The following is a 16,500-nucleotide window of genomic DNA, read 5'->3' as shown; positions in this document are numbered from 1 at the left end:
CGCGTCCGGGTCTGCCGGCGGGATAGGTCCGGTTTGGGGGCGTGAGTGCGGGCGGATGCCGCAGTTGCCCCGCAGGCCCGTGTCCCGGTCTGCCGGGGAGATCGGGTTTCAGGTGACTGCTGGTACTCACACCCACAACCCGCTCTCAGATGGCGCTGTTACATCCTGCCTGCAATATGCAAATTAGCTGCCATCTTTTTTGGCTGTAAACTGCCATCTTAGTTGGCAGTTAATTTGCATATCTCCCTGATTAGCCAATGAAAAGGGTATCGGTCATACGCCAATTACCATTTTTCTCTTTTATTAGTTTAGATATGCGTAGCCCATGGACACAGAAAATAGTATGAGGAAGCCTAGTGTGGGGTGGGTGCTGGGTGGAAGGTACAAAGTTGGGGAAAATGGGGGACTTCTATAATATTGTCAACAATAAATTTAATAAAAAGCTTCATTCAGGCATGAATTAATACTATTGACTGTGAGTTCAATGTTATTGATTCAACAACTTATATTAAAGTGTCTTTAGAAATGCACATAAAACAAGGTTATGTTTAATTAGTTGATGAAATCGTTGTGGCCAAAGCTCACAGGAGCCTAACTGTATTTCCTCTAAGAGCAATGGTTTCCTTTTCATAAATTCCGTGTTCATGGTGGCTTTATAGAGCTTAGTTACTTTGAATAATGAAACGGTCTATAATTTTATCTTTGTTGTTGAACATTTTTACTCAGTTTAAGTAGCAATTACAGCAATGACTGGTGTTTCACGTTTGACAGAATGAACTTCCAAAAGCTTTACTTTGATGGATTATGTGAAAACAATCAAACAATTATTGGAATTAACTGATTTTTCTAGTTGATATATCTCCTGACACTGATAAGAAGCTATCATCATTTAAGTGTGAATTTCTTCTGCTAATAGAGCCAGCAAAATATCAGCTGTCACTTAACTTTGACTGTTTAAATAAGATAATTTGTAATCATAGCTAAGAAATGTAAAGAACAGCATTTTTCTATTTTTATTGTTGACACTATTACAGATGTCCTCATTTCCCCTCCCTTTTCCCACCTCTACCAGCCCACCCCCACCCTCCTTCCCTCTGGCCATCACCATACTATTGTGTGTGTCTATGAGTTATACAAATGTATTTAAAGAACAGTCATTTGACCTAATTGGAAAGCCATGCTTTATAAAGTAATATTTAAAACATCTTCTCCATATGCTTTTCTTGGTGTAATCAAGCTAGGCATAGCAGGGGCAGCAGCATTGAATATTTCTTCGACCTTCATTTAAGACTAAAGGAGTCAGTTTTCCCTGGCTACTCCTGAATGCTCCTCTTTCTGTAAATGGCTTGGATGCTATATTTGAGGATGAAGTTATAGTTACAGCCCATCAGTTACAGTTCATCCAGGGATGGGCTACTGTTCAGGGCCTTTCAGATTTAACCACATGTTAAATGGCACTAGGTTCACTGCACATGCATTTCACACTGTTCAATGAGATTATGACAGAACCTGAAAATGAAAGTCCTGGCTTATTATAATACTACTTTTTAAAAAAATTCACTAGAAAATGGGAAATCCAGGACAAATAATAAATTGGTTGAGACAGTGGGCATAATTTGGTACTGTCTCAGGCAAACTGTTACACATAGATACTTTGCCAGACACTTTTTTCAAAAATCTCCTAATCCCAACCCTTATTATTTTCCCTCAAAAACACTGTGCCCTCAATATGATTTACTTGTTTATGACCGTTTAGTAATTTCCACAGCATTATGCACATGGAAAAGAATGTGAGATATCCTTCTTAGTCAGTTTTTATTCATTGTGGCCTTTTTTTCTATAACCTTTTCTATTTATCTTAAAACTTTTATTAAAATTTGCATGCCTTTATTATTTTTTTCTGAATATAAGTCTTTTATTAGATATATAATTTGCAAATATTATCTCCTATTTGTTAGCTTGACTTTTCATTTTCTTTTTTGCTTTCCTTTTTATTGAATCCATGGGGGTGACATTAGTTAACAAAATTGTAGAAGTTTCAGGTGCACAATTCCACATAATCTGTAAACTATATTGTGTGTTCACCATACCAAGTCATGTCTACTTCCATCACCATTTATCATCCCATATGCCCCTCCACTTTTCCCCATCCCTCTCCCCCCAGCATTCACCACACTGTTGTCAGTGTCCATGAGTTTTTTCTCTTTTTTTCTTTTTGCTCAATCCCTCCAACCATCCCCCAGCCTCCCAACCCTCTCACCCCCACAGCTCCCAGTCTGCTCTCTATCTATGAGTCTGTTTATTTTGCTTGTTAGTTCATTTTGTTTCCACATGAGTGCTATCATATGGTACTCGTCTTTCTCTGACTTGCTTATTTCACTTAGCATAATGCTCTTCAGGTCTATCTATGCTGTCACAAAAGGTAGGATTTCCTTCTTTTTTTACAGCTGAGTAGGATTTCATTGTTTAAATGTACCATAGCTTTTTTTAATCCACTCATTTACTGATGGACACTTGGGCTGCTTCCAAATTTTGGCCATTTTAAATAACTATGCATTTCACACTGTTCAATGAGATTATGACAGAACCTGAAAATGAAAGTCCTGGCTTATTATAATACTACTTTTTAAAAAAATTCACTAGAAAATGGGAAATCCAGGACAAATAATAAATTGGTTGAGACAGTGGGCATAATTTGGTACTGTCTCAGGCAAACTGTTACACATAGATACTTTGCCAGACACTTTTTTCAAAAATCTCCTAATCCCAACCCTTATTATTTTCCCTCAAAAACACTGTGCCCTCAATATGATTTACTTGTTTATGACCGTTTAGTAATTTCCACAGCATTATGCACATGGAAAAGAATGTGAGATATCCTTCTTAGTCAGTTTTTATTCATTGTGGCCTTTTTTTCTATAACCTTTTCTATTTATCTTAAAACTTTTATTAAAATTTGCATGCCTTTATTATTTTTTTCTGAATATAAGTCTTTTATTAGATATATAATTTGCAAATATTATCTCCTATTTGTTAGCTTGACTTTTCATTTTCTTTTTTGCTTTCCTTTTTATTGAATCCATGGGGGTGACATTAGTTAACAAAATTGTAGAAGTTTCAGGTGCACAATTCCACATAATCTGTAAACTATATTGTGTGTTCACCATACCAAGTCATGTCTACTTCCATCACCATTTATCATCCCATATGCCCCTCCACTTTTCCCCATCCCTCTCCCCCCAGCATGGTTTTAATTTGCATTTCTCTGATCATTAGTGATGTTTTCATATGCCTGCTGGCCATCTGTATGCCCTCTGTGAAGAAATTTCTATTCAGGTCCTTTGCCCATTTTTTATTTTAATTGTTTGCTTTTTTTGGTATTGAGTTTTATAAATTATTTATAAATCTTGGATACTAACACCTTATCAGATGTATCAGCAAATATGTTCTTCCATTGAGTGGGTTGTCTTTTCATTTTGATAATGGTTTTGCTGTGCAAAAGCTTTTTAGTTTTATGTAATCATATTTCTTTATTTTTTTCTTTTGTTTCTCTTGTCCAAGTAGATATATCAGAAAAAATATTACTGTGAGAAATGTCTGAGATTTTACTGCCTATGCAGTAAAATCTTCTAGAAGTTTTATGGTTTCGAGTCTAACATTGAAGTCTTTATTTATTTTTTATTTTTTTAAATATATATTTTTATTGATTTCAGAGAGGATGGGAGAGGAAGCGAGAGATAGAAACATCAATGATGAGGGAGAATCATTGATTGTCGGCCTCCTGCACACCTCCTACTAGGGATCGAGCCCACAACCCAGGCATGTGCCCTTGACCAGAATTGAGCCCAGGACCATTTAGTCCACAGGCCGACACTCTATCCACTCAGCCAAACCAACTGGGACTAACACTGAAGTCTTTAATTCATTTTGAGTTTATTTTTGTAGGTGATGTTAAAAGGTGGTCTAGTTTCTTTTCTTCTTTTTTTTGCATGTAACTGTCTTGTCTTCCTAGCACCAATCTGTATTCCCACCAATAGTGCACAAGGGTCCCCTTTCCTCCACATCCTCTCCAAACATTGATTTATTGACAATAGTTATTCTGACAGGCTATCCACTCAGCCAAACCAACTGGGACTAACACTGAAGTCTTTAATTCATTTTGAGTTTATTTTTGTAGGTGATGTTAAAAGGTGGTCTAGTTTCTTTTCTTCTTTTTTTTGCATGTAACTGTCTTGTCTTCCTAGCACCATTTATTGAATAGACTGTCTTTACCCCATTGTATGTTTTTGCCTCCTTTGTCAGGTATTAATTCTCTATAAAGGTATGGGTTTATTCCTGAGCTATCCATTCTGTTCATTGATCTATATGTTTGTTTTTTATGCCAATGCCATGCTGTTTTGATTACTATGGACTTGTAGTAATCTAAGGTTGATGTAAGATAGGGAAATTCCTCCCAATTTTTTCTTTTTCTTTTTTTCAAGATTGCTGTAACAATATGGGGTCTTTTGTTGTTCCAAACAAATTTTTGGAATAATTCTATGAAATATGCCATTGGTATCTTGATAGCATGCCTTTGTTTTTAAAGATATATAATTCACATATACAATTATTCTCCCTTAAATTAATTCTTTTGTTAACTTAATAAAAAATTACATAGTAATTAAAAATGAAATTTTGGGCCGAAACCGGTTTGGCTCAATGGATAGAGCGTCGGCCTGCGGACTGAAAGGTCCCGGGTTCGATTCCGGTCAAGGGCATGTACCTGGGTTGCGGGCACATCCCCAGTGGGAGATATGCAGGAGGCAGCTAATCGATGTTTCTCTTTCATCGATGTTTCTAACTCTCTATCTCTCTCCCTTCCTCTCTGTAAAAAATCAATAAAATATATTTTTAAAAAAATGAAATTTTGGAATGAAAGGAAAGTAGTTTTACATATATTTGATAAAAATGGATTATCTGAATATGATTATAATAATACTTTATATTCTATTACAGGATTAATTAAAAGAATTTACCACATATTTTATGACTTTTTACTGGAACATTGAGAGATAGGTAAGTGACAAGCATTTTTTGAGGAAATATTTCTGAAAATAATTTGATCTAACAGTTTCCTGACAAAGTGAGCAATGCAGATTTACCTCTCTTCTTCTCAATGAAACATTAATAGAAATGTCATGTTTATATTAATTGTAATGTAACATTTTGCTATCATCCAATAAATCATATTTTCCAAGGAACTGTATTTTTATAATAATTATAATTAGGACATTGGTAATAAGACACACAAGATTAGCATGTTCTAAAACTTAAAGCACTAAAAACATGTCATTAAATGCAATGTGGCACCATACATTGGATCTTAGAACTGATAATAGACATCCGTGAGGAAAATCCAAATAAAGTCTGTCGTTTAGTTAATAGTAATGTACCAATGTTAGTTTCTTAGTTTTGATAAAGCCATGGTTATGTAAGATGTTAACTGTAGGTGAAACCGGGTGAAGGGTATATAAGTTCTTTGTAATATCTTTGCAACTTTTCTGTAAATCTAAAATTATTCCAAAACAAAAATTTATCTAAAGCAGAAAAATATCAAGGTTTATTGATTTGAAATTATAGTTTATAAGTGACTTTTCTGTGTAGTAGTTTGAAAAATTAAAATTATTAATTATCTTTTAAAAAATCCGAATTTCATGAAATAGAGATATAGGGAAATATACGACTATAGGTTTCATAAGAGGTGTGGGACTTTATTTTTTGGATAGTGGTAAGGTGCCCATGAACATCTCCTTGTACTTGGCTACAGCTTTGCTCTGAGTCCTTCCAGGTACTTGTGTGTTCTTCAGTAGTTTAGTACAGCACTTTCTGTTATCACAAGCAGGCCCTTTAAATGGTTTCCAGAACAGTTTTCTTTTTTTAATGTACTGTTAGCGGCAAAAAGACTAGTGATGTGACTCAGTGGTTTGGAGTTGAGACTCTCTTAGTGTAGTTTGGTTCAGTTACACTTATTTGAGCTTGTAGATCAAGTACTAGATAGAGATGACCTGTTGTTAAAGATCATGAATAAAGATGAGTGTAACTCTTAAATAACCATTTCTGTAACTGCACTAAAATAATTTATTGCTATCAGATAATAGAAATGATCAGTTTCCAAAATGAACTCTAGCAGTATAACTCTTTTAAATTTCTATAAATATTAAAAGAGTATAAGAAGGGAACTCTGAAACTATTATATAACTTTTCATTTATAAAAATAAAATAGCCATGCTGGCCTTATAAATGGTTTCCTGCTTCTATTGCCAATTTTAATGATTTTAGTTAAACTTAAATTTCATACAGGGAAATAGAAATACACTATACTTAAAGGATATAGACATTTACAACAAGAGACCTGGTCCTGAATGACTCTTACAGAATAATTGTTAGGCTTGGAAAGTTCTGTTTTTGCTTGATATTTATTTAGAATTGTTATCAATCTCATGTTAATAGAATTCACACCTTTACTTCTTAGTTGTGTAACATAATTGTGCCAACCTTGGTAAAAAAGTTTAGAAAAATGGAGAATTTTTTTCAGGATAGTTTAAATGTTATTGATTATATACCAGTTTATACAACTAAAAAAACCCAAACACCCTTTTTATCATTCTTCTATACCAGAAGAGCATTAAAAGTGTTGCTTTTAGAGAAATGCTTTATCATTCAGCTGACTGTCATTTTATGATAATCTAAAGTATAAATGAAAATAGCTAATATGTATTGAGCACTTTCTATGTACCAGGCACTTTATTTACAATGATCTCATTTAATCCTCACAAACACCTATGAGATGTTTAGAATTCCCAGTATAGCTGAGACTGAGAGAGTAACCCCCTAACCCTGAGGGTATGGGGCAGAAAGAACAAGTGCCCCTGGTGGTTGTACCTACAGTTTGGTTCATAATGTTACCAGCTTCCAGGAAATCCTGAATCCTTGGACGCATGGTAAACTTCAGATACTTTAGTTCAGCGGTTCTCAACCTGTGGGTCGCGACCCCTTTGGGGGTCGAACGACCCTTCCACAGGGGTCGCCTAAGACCATCAGAAAACAGATATATAATAGTTATGAAGTAGCAATGAAAATAATTTTATGGTTGGGGGTCACCACAACATGAGGAACATTAAAGGAAGGTCTGCGGCATTAGGAAGGTTGAGAACCACAGCTTTAGTTCTTCTGGATAAAAGGATGTCTAATCACACTCGATAACCGAGATTAGATTTTCCCATGGGGTAACTAGTCTGGAGTACAATCTCCTATTCTCTGTTTCAACCTTGATCTGGCTCATTCTGCAGTTCCCTAATACGTCAGTTGTTCTCTGTCACCTGATTAATTGCTGAATACTCACTTACTGTGTGCTTCATTGATCATATGCCAAAAACTTTTGGCAGCTCTGGGGAATATGATCTCAATGTGTCTCCTGGTCAGTGTTGAGCAACTAAAAGTTGTTAGCTGGGGTGAGTACTTGGATCCAGAAGTTAGGACACATGCCAGAGGTTAGGGATAGAACAATTGAGCAGCTGACACATAAAATGCAGCTATCCAGACTCAGTCAATAGGCGGGAGTCAGAAATAGAATAGGCACATGACTTTGAAAGGTGGTTTTTGAAGAAGATTGTGATGACTGGCTATGGACTCATAGTTTGTAGATATAAAATAATTTCAATAGCTTTTTGAGTAAGAATAAGTTAGCAACTTATTCATTATAGTGCTTATTACGCTGAACAGAAATCACTCTCTGTAACTTCCCCATCTAGCTGTCTTTCTGTAGTTCTAAATCTCTAGTCCCTCTTACACTTGAAAACATAAAATACATATAAAATTTCCCTTGCTATCTCCTCTTCTTCATGTTCTCCAAAAGTTGGCATTCTTCAGGGCCCAGTCCTTGGCCACCTTCTACGTTTATTCTCTATGTGATCTCATGTGGTCTTTTGCTTTAAGTGCCACCTGTCCTCCCAGACTTACTTCTTTGCCTTGATCTCTCCCATGTATTCAAGGCTCATATCTATGTCTGCCTAGCCAGGTTCTCTTTTTGAAAGTCTAATAAGCATTTCAAACTTAACATGTTTGGAATAGAACTCTTGAATTCCCCTCCCAAATCCTGTTTCTGCCTCCTACTCCTTCATCTCAGTAAATGATCCACCCAGTTGCTCAGGTTAAAAACTAGATCTTTGACTTTTCTCTTTTCTTTTTAATCAACATCCAGCCCATCAGTAAGGCTTATATGTCCTCCTTTCAAAATATATCCCAAATCCCCCTTTACTACTGCCACCCCACTACTACTACTTGAATATAACTTACTAGAGGCCTGGTGCACAAAAATTTGTGCACTGGTGGGGGCGGGGGGTGTCCCTCAGCCCCACTTGTGCCCTCTCAAAGTCTGAGACCCCTCAGGAGATAACAACATGCTTGCTTAGGTCCACTCCTCGGTGGCAGAGGGCAAGCCCAATCCCTAGGTGCCTGCCCTGCAGCCCCTGGTCGGGCTCACAGCAGGGCCGATTGGTGAGTTGGAGCGCCGCCCCCTGTCATGCACAGAGCAGGGCAGAGCAGGAGGTTGCGATGCCACCCTCAGTCACACTCAGGGTAGGGCCGATTGGGGGGTTGGGGCACCGCCCCCTGTCAAATCCCTAGGTGCAGCCCCTGGTCGGGCTCAGGGCAGGGCCGATTGAGGGGTTGGGGCACTGTCCCCTGTCACACTCAAGGCAGGGTCTTGGGGAGGTTGCAGCGCCAACCCCTGTCACGTACAGAGCAGGGCCGATCAGGCGGTTGTTGTGCCACCCCTGTCACATACAGAGCCGGCCTCGGGGTTGGGGTGCTGACCCCTGTCACGCACAGAGCAGGGCTCATCAGGGGGTTGGGGCTCCGTACCCTGTCACACACAGAGCAGGGCCCATCAGAGGGGCTGGGGCTCCGTACCCTGTCACACACAGAGCAGGGCCAATCAGGGGGTTGGGGAGCTCCCCCTGTCATGCACAGAACAGGGCCGATCAGGGGGTTGGGGCGCCTTCCCCTGTCACGAACAGAGCAGGGCAGATAGGGAGGTTGTGGCCCCACCCGCTGTCACACAAAGAGCCACAGGGTGATCAGGGGGTTTGGGCGCTGCCCCCTGTCACGCTGCTCCAGGGGCCAGGAGGCTTCGCGGCTCCGCTGATCCTGGTGCTAGGAGGCATATTACCCTTTTACTGTATAGGATAGAGGCCTGGTGCATGGGTGGGGGCAGGCTGTTTTGCCCTGAAGGGTGTCCTAGATCAGGGTGGGTGTCCCCACTGGGGTGCCTGGCCAGTCTGGGTGAGGGGCTGAGGGCCGTTTTCAGGCTGGCGGGTGACTGAAGTTCCCAACTGCTCCTTCTTTCCTTTTTTTTTTTATTCTTGGATTTATGGCCGTCACTGGAGCTGAGAGCCGGCTTTAGCTGTGAGACCTCGCTGCTGAAAGCAGGTTTCTCGCTTTGTTTACTTTCTGTATTTGAAACTTTGTTGCGACTCCAGCTCTGAGATCCTGGCTGACTGAAAATAGGTTTCTGGGGTTTTGTTTAGCTTCTATATTTGTAACAATGTTTTTTAGCAGCTCAGAGCCCAGCAGCAGCAGGCGGGGAAGGTTGGAGTCCTCCGTCACTGAAGCAAGCAAGCCTCCTGTTCGTGTCAGTAGCCTGGCTGCGGCCGCCATCTTGGCTGGCAGTTAATTTGCATATCGCCCTGATTAGCCAATGGGAAGGGTAGCAGATGTATGGCTAATTACCATGTTTCTCTTTTATTAGATAGGATAATTACCATTATACATTCCTAGACGATAGTAATAACTGGCCTTCCTTATATCCTCCTTGAACCTCTCCAGTCAGTTATCCATGTAGGAACAAAAGTGTTTTGTGTTTTGTGTTTAATGTTAAGCAGTTGCTGTCATTCCCTTTTCAGAACCCCTTAGTGGCTATCCATCACATCAGTATAAAACCCAAGTCTCACCATGTTTTACCAGACCCTACATGCTCCTTGCTGATTTTATATCCTACCATTCTGTCTTACTCACTTTGTTCTAGCCACAATTGCCTTCTTGTTTTTCTTTAAATTCTCCAAATCCATTTAGAATCAGCTAAATCTCTCCTACTCCTCTACCCTACACCATCATTCTAAACAGTCCAGCCTCTAGCCTTTTACCAGTGGAGGTAGATTTAAAGAGAAGAAAAGTACATATGCAAAGCTTTTTAAGCACAGAGACCCTAGTACAGTGATTACGAACCTTTTGAGCTCGGCGTGTCAGCATTTTGAAAAACCCTAAATTAACTCTGGTGCCATGTCACATATAGAAATTTTTTGATATTTTCAACCATAGTAAAACAAAGACTTATATTTTTGATATTTATTTTATATATTTAAATGCCATTTAACAAAGAAAAATCATCCAAAAAAAATGAGTCCGCGTGTCACTTCTGACACACGTGTCATAGGTTCGCCATCACTGCCCTAGTAGGAGAGGTCATATTATAAATGTTGTGGTTTCATTATTCCAAGTTTCTGTCATGTGAATTGGTTTCAAGTGTAAGAGGGCCTGGAGATTTAGTGCTACAGAAAGACATAGCTAGATCAGTGGAGAGAAGTTACAGAGAGAGATTTCTACTCAGTTTAATGAGCACTATAATGAATACATTGGTAATAGTCACATCGGCATGAAAATAGGCTGGAGTGCTTCATAGGACAGTGCCTTCTTGCTTTTCTTTGGGGTGTACAAATTGGGGTGATCCCCTCATGGGATGTAGTGGAGGAAAACTATTTTGAAGTGGAGAGAGGGACAGTTGATTTCTTAAGATCTTCCTAATGCTGAGATGATATCTTTTAGAATATTTTTTTCAGAGTAATTATTTTTAATGTCTTCTCAGATTAATCTGCCAGTATTTATATTGGAAGCTTTTATCAGTTTCACCAATGAAGTATAAAGCACTTCTAGGTGAAGTTTCCAATATTTGAGATGAAAGAAGAGCTAATATCAAGGTTGATTTCCAATCAGATTGGCCAAGTCCTCATCTAAGGAATTTATTACTTTGAGGCATTTTGTTCTCTCATTTTTATATAAAACTTATTTTGATTGATTTCAGATCTAAAATAAGCAATATGTACATACTAGACAAGTTCCCTAGTAGATTTTAGTTATTAAGCAAAATTTTCCTGAGTTGTAGAAGTAAGGAATATGCTATTTGGAAATAGCCTTTGGTCAGATTTTGCTAACAATGGAAAATTCACCTCATCCTTAGCCTTAAACCAGAAGCACTTTGAGAAGTAGTGACTATGTTTGGATGTTTCATTGAGGGTGAAATAGTCATTTCCTTATCTTATATTGGAATGGCAAAAATAATGATTTAAGTGATGGAGAACTTAAAGTTATAAATGCTTTCAGTTGGACCTGAATAAGGCTATTCATGCAAATTCAAGTTTCCTGTAACCATTGAACTGTGGCATTTCGAATTAATGATATAGTAAAGAATGATTTTCAGGGTCTCTGTGATACTAAAGTATTTTATACTTGATTGCTTTGTAGTTAGTACCAAAGGAGGACGTATATAAAAGATGCATCCAGCCTGTCATTGCTTCTTGCAACACCAGGGCCAGCTCCAAACCAGCATGTGCTTGGCACGATGTAGGAAATCAGCATCCTGATGAATACAGTGTTCCAACTTTTTAAGGAAGGCTTGAACCCCTTAACATGTTTTCACCTTGAGTCTCTTCTCTATCTTCCCCTGGTTTCTGCTTTTGCTGCCCCCTTTCCCATTATTCCAGTCTCTCTCTTTTAGATTGACTCTTCTTTCTTCTTGGTCACTATTTAGATTTCACTTAAACAAAGCTGCTATTCTAACCAAAACAAACAATCTGGATTATTTCATGTATTGATATTCCTGTCTTGACTTGAGCCAGGGATCATCCTAGAGGGTGAGATAGACAGTCATACCTTCTTGGTTCTAAAGATAATATAAACATTGCACAAGTATCATGGTTCTTAATGTCTTGTACCGAGGCAATTGAGAATAATTTTTGCACCTGGTTTGAGCAGAAAACTAACATATCCACAATCCTTTTAAAGCCAACAGCCAGGGGGAAAGCAGTTGTCAAATGTAGTACACTTGTATTTTTTTTTTTTAATCTCCACCTGCAACCTAGATACATGCCCTGACCAGGAATTGAACCAGCAACCGTTCTGTGCACAGGACAATGCCCAGCCAACTGAGCCGCTCTGGCTGTGTTGGGCCCTTGTACACTTCTCTCTGCCAAACTCAGCTACTTAACAACAGATCTGAGAACCAGGAATGAACTGAAAGAGGCTTTTAAACTACATTTAGCTGATGTCTGAAAGTTCAGACCTTAAAATGGTGTAATAGGTTTATTAGCACCTCTTTATTTACTTGTTTTTCCTCTTAATGATAATAGCAAACACATAAATAACACTAAGTGTTCTAAGTGCATTATGTATTTTAGCTCATTTAATCTTCTTGGTGATCTTGTGAGGGAAATACTTTTATAATTCTGATTTAACAGATGAGGAAACTAAGTTTTGCATAGGTCGCATCATTTCTCATAGTTACATAGTTTGTTTTGTTACAGATAGGATTCAAATTTAAGTGTATAGCTACCTGTTATTTTTGATCCTTAAATTCTTTAACTCATAATTCTAAGAAACCTGGTTAACTGCTTCCTTATACCACAACAAATTAGAAGTTACAAATTTCAAAGAGAATGTAATAACTCTGGATCCCCACTGCTTTTCAAACTATAATGTATATATGAATCTCCTGGATATCATACTAAAATGTAGATTTTGATTAAATCTGTGGTACATTTCTAACAAATCTCAAGGTAATGCTGATGCTGTTGATCCATGGACCCCACTCTGAGTAGCAAGGAATTTCAATACGTTCATATTCTGTGTTTGTTAGGAACAGGTCTTGGACTAGGAAGAGATGTGTGGGGCATCTAAGATGCTCCACTTACCTTTTCCTAGTGATATGGGAAATTTGGACTAGAACGGATGGTGTTCACCTGGGCAGGATGGTTTTCTCAGGCTCTTGTCCGGTGGGGTTGAATGAAACCACGGACGAAAGGTGGTATAGTAAAGGTGGAAATTTATTGAAAAACCAGCACAGACTCCCACTTGGGGAGATGGAAAGAGTCCCACTGAGTCCCTTTCTTCTATGGTTTTTAAAGGCTGCAGATCTTTGTGCTTTGATATCCCCTCTGATTGGTCACATCCCCTTCTGATTTGGTCACTATAGCAACTCCAGAGTTTAAGTCTCAGGTGAAGTTTCCTCCTTCTTCTCCCTTATTATTCTCCTGGGCTTTTCTTCCTCTTTCTTTGAATGAGGGGTTTCCTTCCCTTTGTTTGGGGAATGTGTACTTTTTGCTACTCCCAGCTCCCTTGTCTTATGGAAATGTACTCTTTGCAACTCTGTAGCCCTATGTTTTTTCCATGGACTCCTTAATTTTTAAAATTTCCTAAACCTACCTATTTCACCCCTAAAAATTCATGTCACTAGTCCAGTCCCTGGTTAAGAATCATGTTTTTAAGTAACATTCAGTGACTCGCAATTATGCTTACAACATAATTAAAAGGAAATTTAAAAAATGATATCTGCACTATTATCTCAATTTAAATGAAGAGTGAGTGTGTGTGTGTGTGTGTGTGTGTGTGTGTGTGTATGTAAGTATATGCTTAACAAAACTCTGAGGAGATATGGCAGATATTAATAGTTGTTATCCTCTGAGTGATAAGTTTATAGATGGTATATTTTTTATCTTTATATATTTGGCATTTTTCAGTCTTTAATAATATGCCTGCATAATTTTCTAGACATAGTTTATTATTAACATTATTAAAACTTTTAGATAACTATACACTCAAACTTGGTTTATTACAACAGAGCTTGGAGGAAACATTTGCTTTCTACCACCTGCGTACTTCTCTTCAACCTCCCCAAAATATCTGCTCATTATTTTTCTCAAGAAGTGCATAGGCTATTTAATGGTTTAGTGGGGGCTTCACTTTAGGGTTTCAGTTAGAGCATCTGCCAACAAAGATAATAAAAGGCAAATATTTTTAAGAAAGGGGATAATGAAATACTTTTTATGAATAATTATGGGTTAGATGTGGAAACATGCCATTTTTCAATATTTACTGGTATATATTTTGCATAAGCTTCTGGAGAGGCAAAATCTATGGTTGGTTTTTTTATTTTATTTAATTCCTGTACCAGTAAATATAAAATAAGTACCTTTTCTTTACTTTGCCTTGCCTCCTTCTCTTTTAGTAAGGTAAACACAGCAGGTTTTTAGATGATCTGTTCATCTTTCGACCTTTAAAGTTCAGTAACCTGAATTTAGATGTGAAGCACCTAACCCTCACAGTGGAGCAGGGAAGGAAGTAATAAGGAGACAGGATAGAAGAGCCTGATTCTTTTAAAACCTCACCTCCTGGAGAGGAGTTTGTTGGGAAGAGAAGGAATTCCTGGAATTGGTATAGGGGTGCTCCTGAGGATATGGTTTAATACCAAACTTTGCATAAATAAAATGAAACCCCAAGAAGCTGGCAAGTACAACTTGATAAATGAAATAATACCAAGTCAGTATAAGATTGAGCCCTAGAATAAAGGTTCATCTATACAAACCCTAAGATAGCTTAAAACCAAGCCTAATAAGAATCATATTAATACACAAGTAGTTGTCTTCCAGAATTCCATCACTCTTTAAACAAATACAAAAAAATCCAGCACTCAGCAATATAAAGTTCACAGTGAATTGCATCCAATCACACATTACTAGACAAGGAAGTAGGAGAACAATACCATAACAGGAGAGAACAAAAATAGACCCTGAAATGACAGGGATGATAGAATTAGCAGATAAGTTCATTAAAATAATGATAGTAAATCTGGTCAGCATATATATAAACATAATGAGGTATGAAATAGAAGATATAAAAAAGAAAAAATTGGAACATCCAGAGATAAAAAGTACAGTAAATCGAAATGAAAATTTTCCTAGATGGGATTAAGTGCAGATTAGATTTTTCAGGAGATAAGATCAGTGACCTTGAAAACATGCTAAGAATTTAACCAAAAGCATAGAGAGAAAAGAAATTGAATAAGATATACAGCAACTTCGTGTCCTATAGGCTAATAGCCATGGGTCTAACATAAGTGTAATTTGAGTCTCAGATTTTTTTGGGGGGGTTGGGCGAAAGAGAAAAAATATTTAAATAAATAATGGCTGAAATTTCCCCAAATTTGAAGAAAACTATAAACCCACAGATCCAAGAAAGCTATACCTCAGATAAGACACACACACACACACACACACACACACACACACACACCTCAAAAAAACCATAAGAAAAATAAGTGATAAAGAAAAACTCTTACAATTGGGTAGAGGAAAATAAAGACATTACATACAAATAAATAAAGTTAAGAATGGCAACAAACTTGTCATCAGAAACTGTGCATACCAGAATGCAATTTAATGGCATTTTTCAGGTGCTAAGAGAATTGTCAACCTTGCATTTTATATCCAATAAAACTTCAGAGAAGAAAACCAAGATGGTGGCATAGGTAAACACTAGAAATTGCTGCCTTGCACAACCACTTCAAAAAAACAACTAAAAGACAAAACGGACATCATCCAGAACCACAGGAAGGCTGGCCGAGTGGAAATTCTACAACTAGAAGGAAAGAGAAGAGCACACTGAGACTCAAGGAGGTGCGGTGTGGAAGTAAAGTGCAGAGGTACAGAGATGCACACGGAAAGGGCTGGCAACTGAGGAAGCGGCTGTCTTTTTCAATTGGGAGGGAGACACAAGCTCCTGACTGCTCTGAACGCCAGTTCCAGGCGAGTCTCTGGGGACCCAGACTCATACGGGGAGAAACTGGACTGACTGACATCGGGCAGAACTCGAGGGCAGCTTTCTCTCAGAAGTGCCTGCAGCCAATTTCGCAAAACAGTGGGTCCCAGGTCCTCTTAGGGCAGGGCTGAGGATCAGCCATAGCTGTTTGCTCCGCCCTGTTGATCCCTGAGACCCCACCCCACCCAAGCTATGCGCAGAGGCTTTTGCATATGAATGCCCTGGCCCTATGCAATCTAAAATTACCTAACTAACTGCAGCTGGCTCAGGCCCAGAACTTCCAAGAGAAGGCCCAAGGCCCCACAGCAGCTTGCATTTGTTCACAGCTGGGCCTCATCTAGGCACCTCCAAAGTCCTAACAAAGAAAAGGAATCTGCAAATCTCTTTGTAGCTCCTGCTGGGTAGCTTCAGGCAGAGGCTAAATTAGCACCTTCTTAGAGATTCAAGAGCCAGTATACCCAGTGGTCAGTGTGGATCATCCAGATCACAACTCCTCAGATCCATAAGGGACACACTCAGGGGGCAGACTCAGTGAGCACCAAAGCCCCACTGAAGCAAGTCTTGCCCCAGAAGGGTGTCTCCAGCACAGAAGTTCTC

The 16,500-nt window shown here is 38.5% G+C and overlaps 1 protein-coding gene across 2 annotated transcripts in view; it reads left to right on the top strand.

The window, feature by feature from the left end:
• ZNF438 (zinc finger protein 438) overlaps positions 1 to 16,500 on the top strand; it is a 223,529-nt gene that overhangs the window by 67,495 nt on the left and 139,534 nt on the right. For both annotated transcript variants that reach the window (XM_006757527.2, XM_015559934.1), the window contains one exon: positions 4,996 to 5,055. The gene's annotated coding sequence lies outside the window, so the exon portion shown is untranslated. The remainder of the gene's footprint in view (positions 1 to 4,995; positions 5,056 to 16,500) is intronic.

The sequence above is a fragment of the Myotis davidii genome, unplaced genomic scaffold (genome assembly GCF_000327345.1).
Source record: "Myotis davidii unplaced genomic scaffold, ASM32734v1 scaffold515, whole genome shotgun sequence".
NCBI classification, from domain to species: domain Eukaryota; kingdom Metazoa; phylum Chordata; class Mammalia; order Chiroptera; family Vespertilionidae; genus Myotis; species Myotis davidii.
Note: the sequence above shows the minus strand (reverse complement) of the source record. Positions and strands in the feature narration are given on the sequence as shown.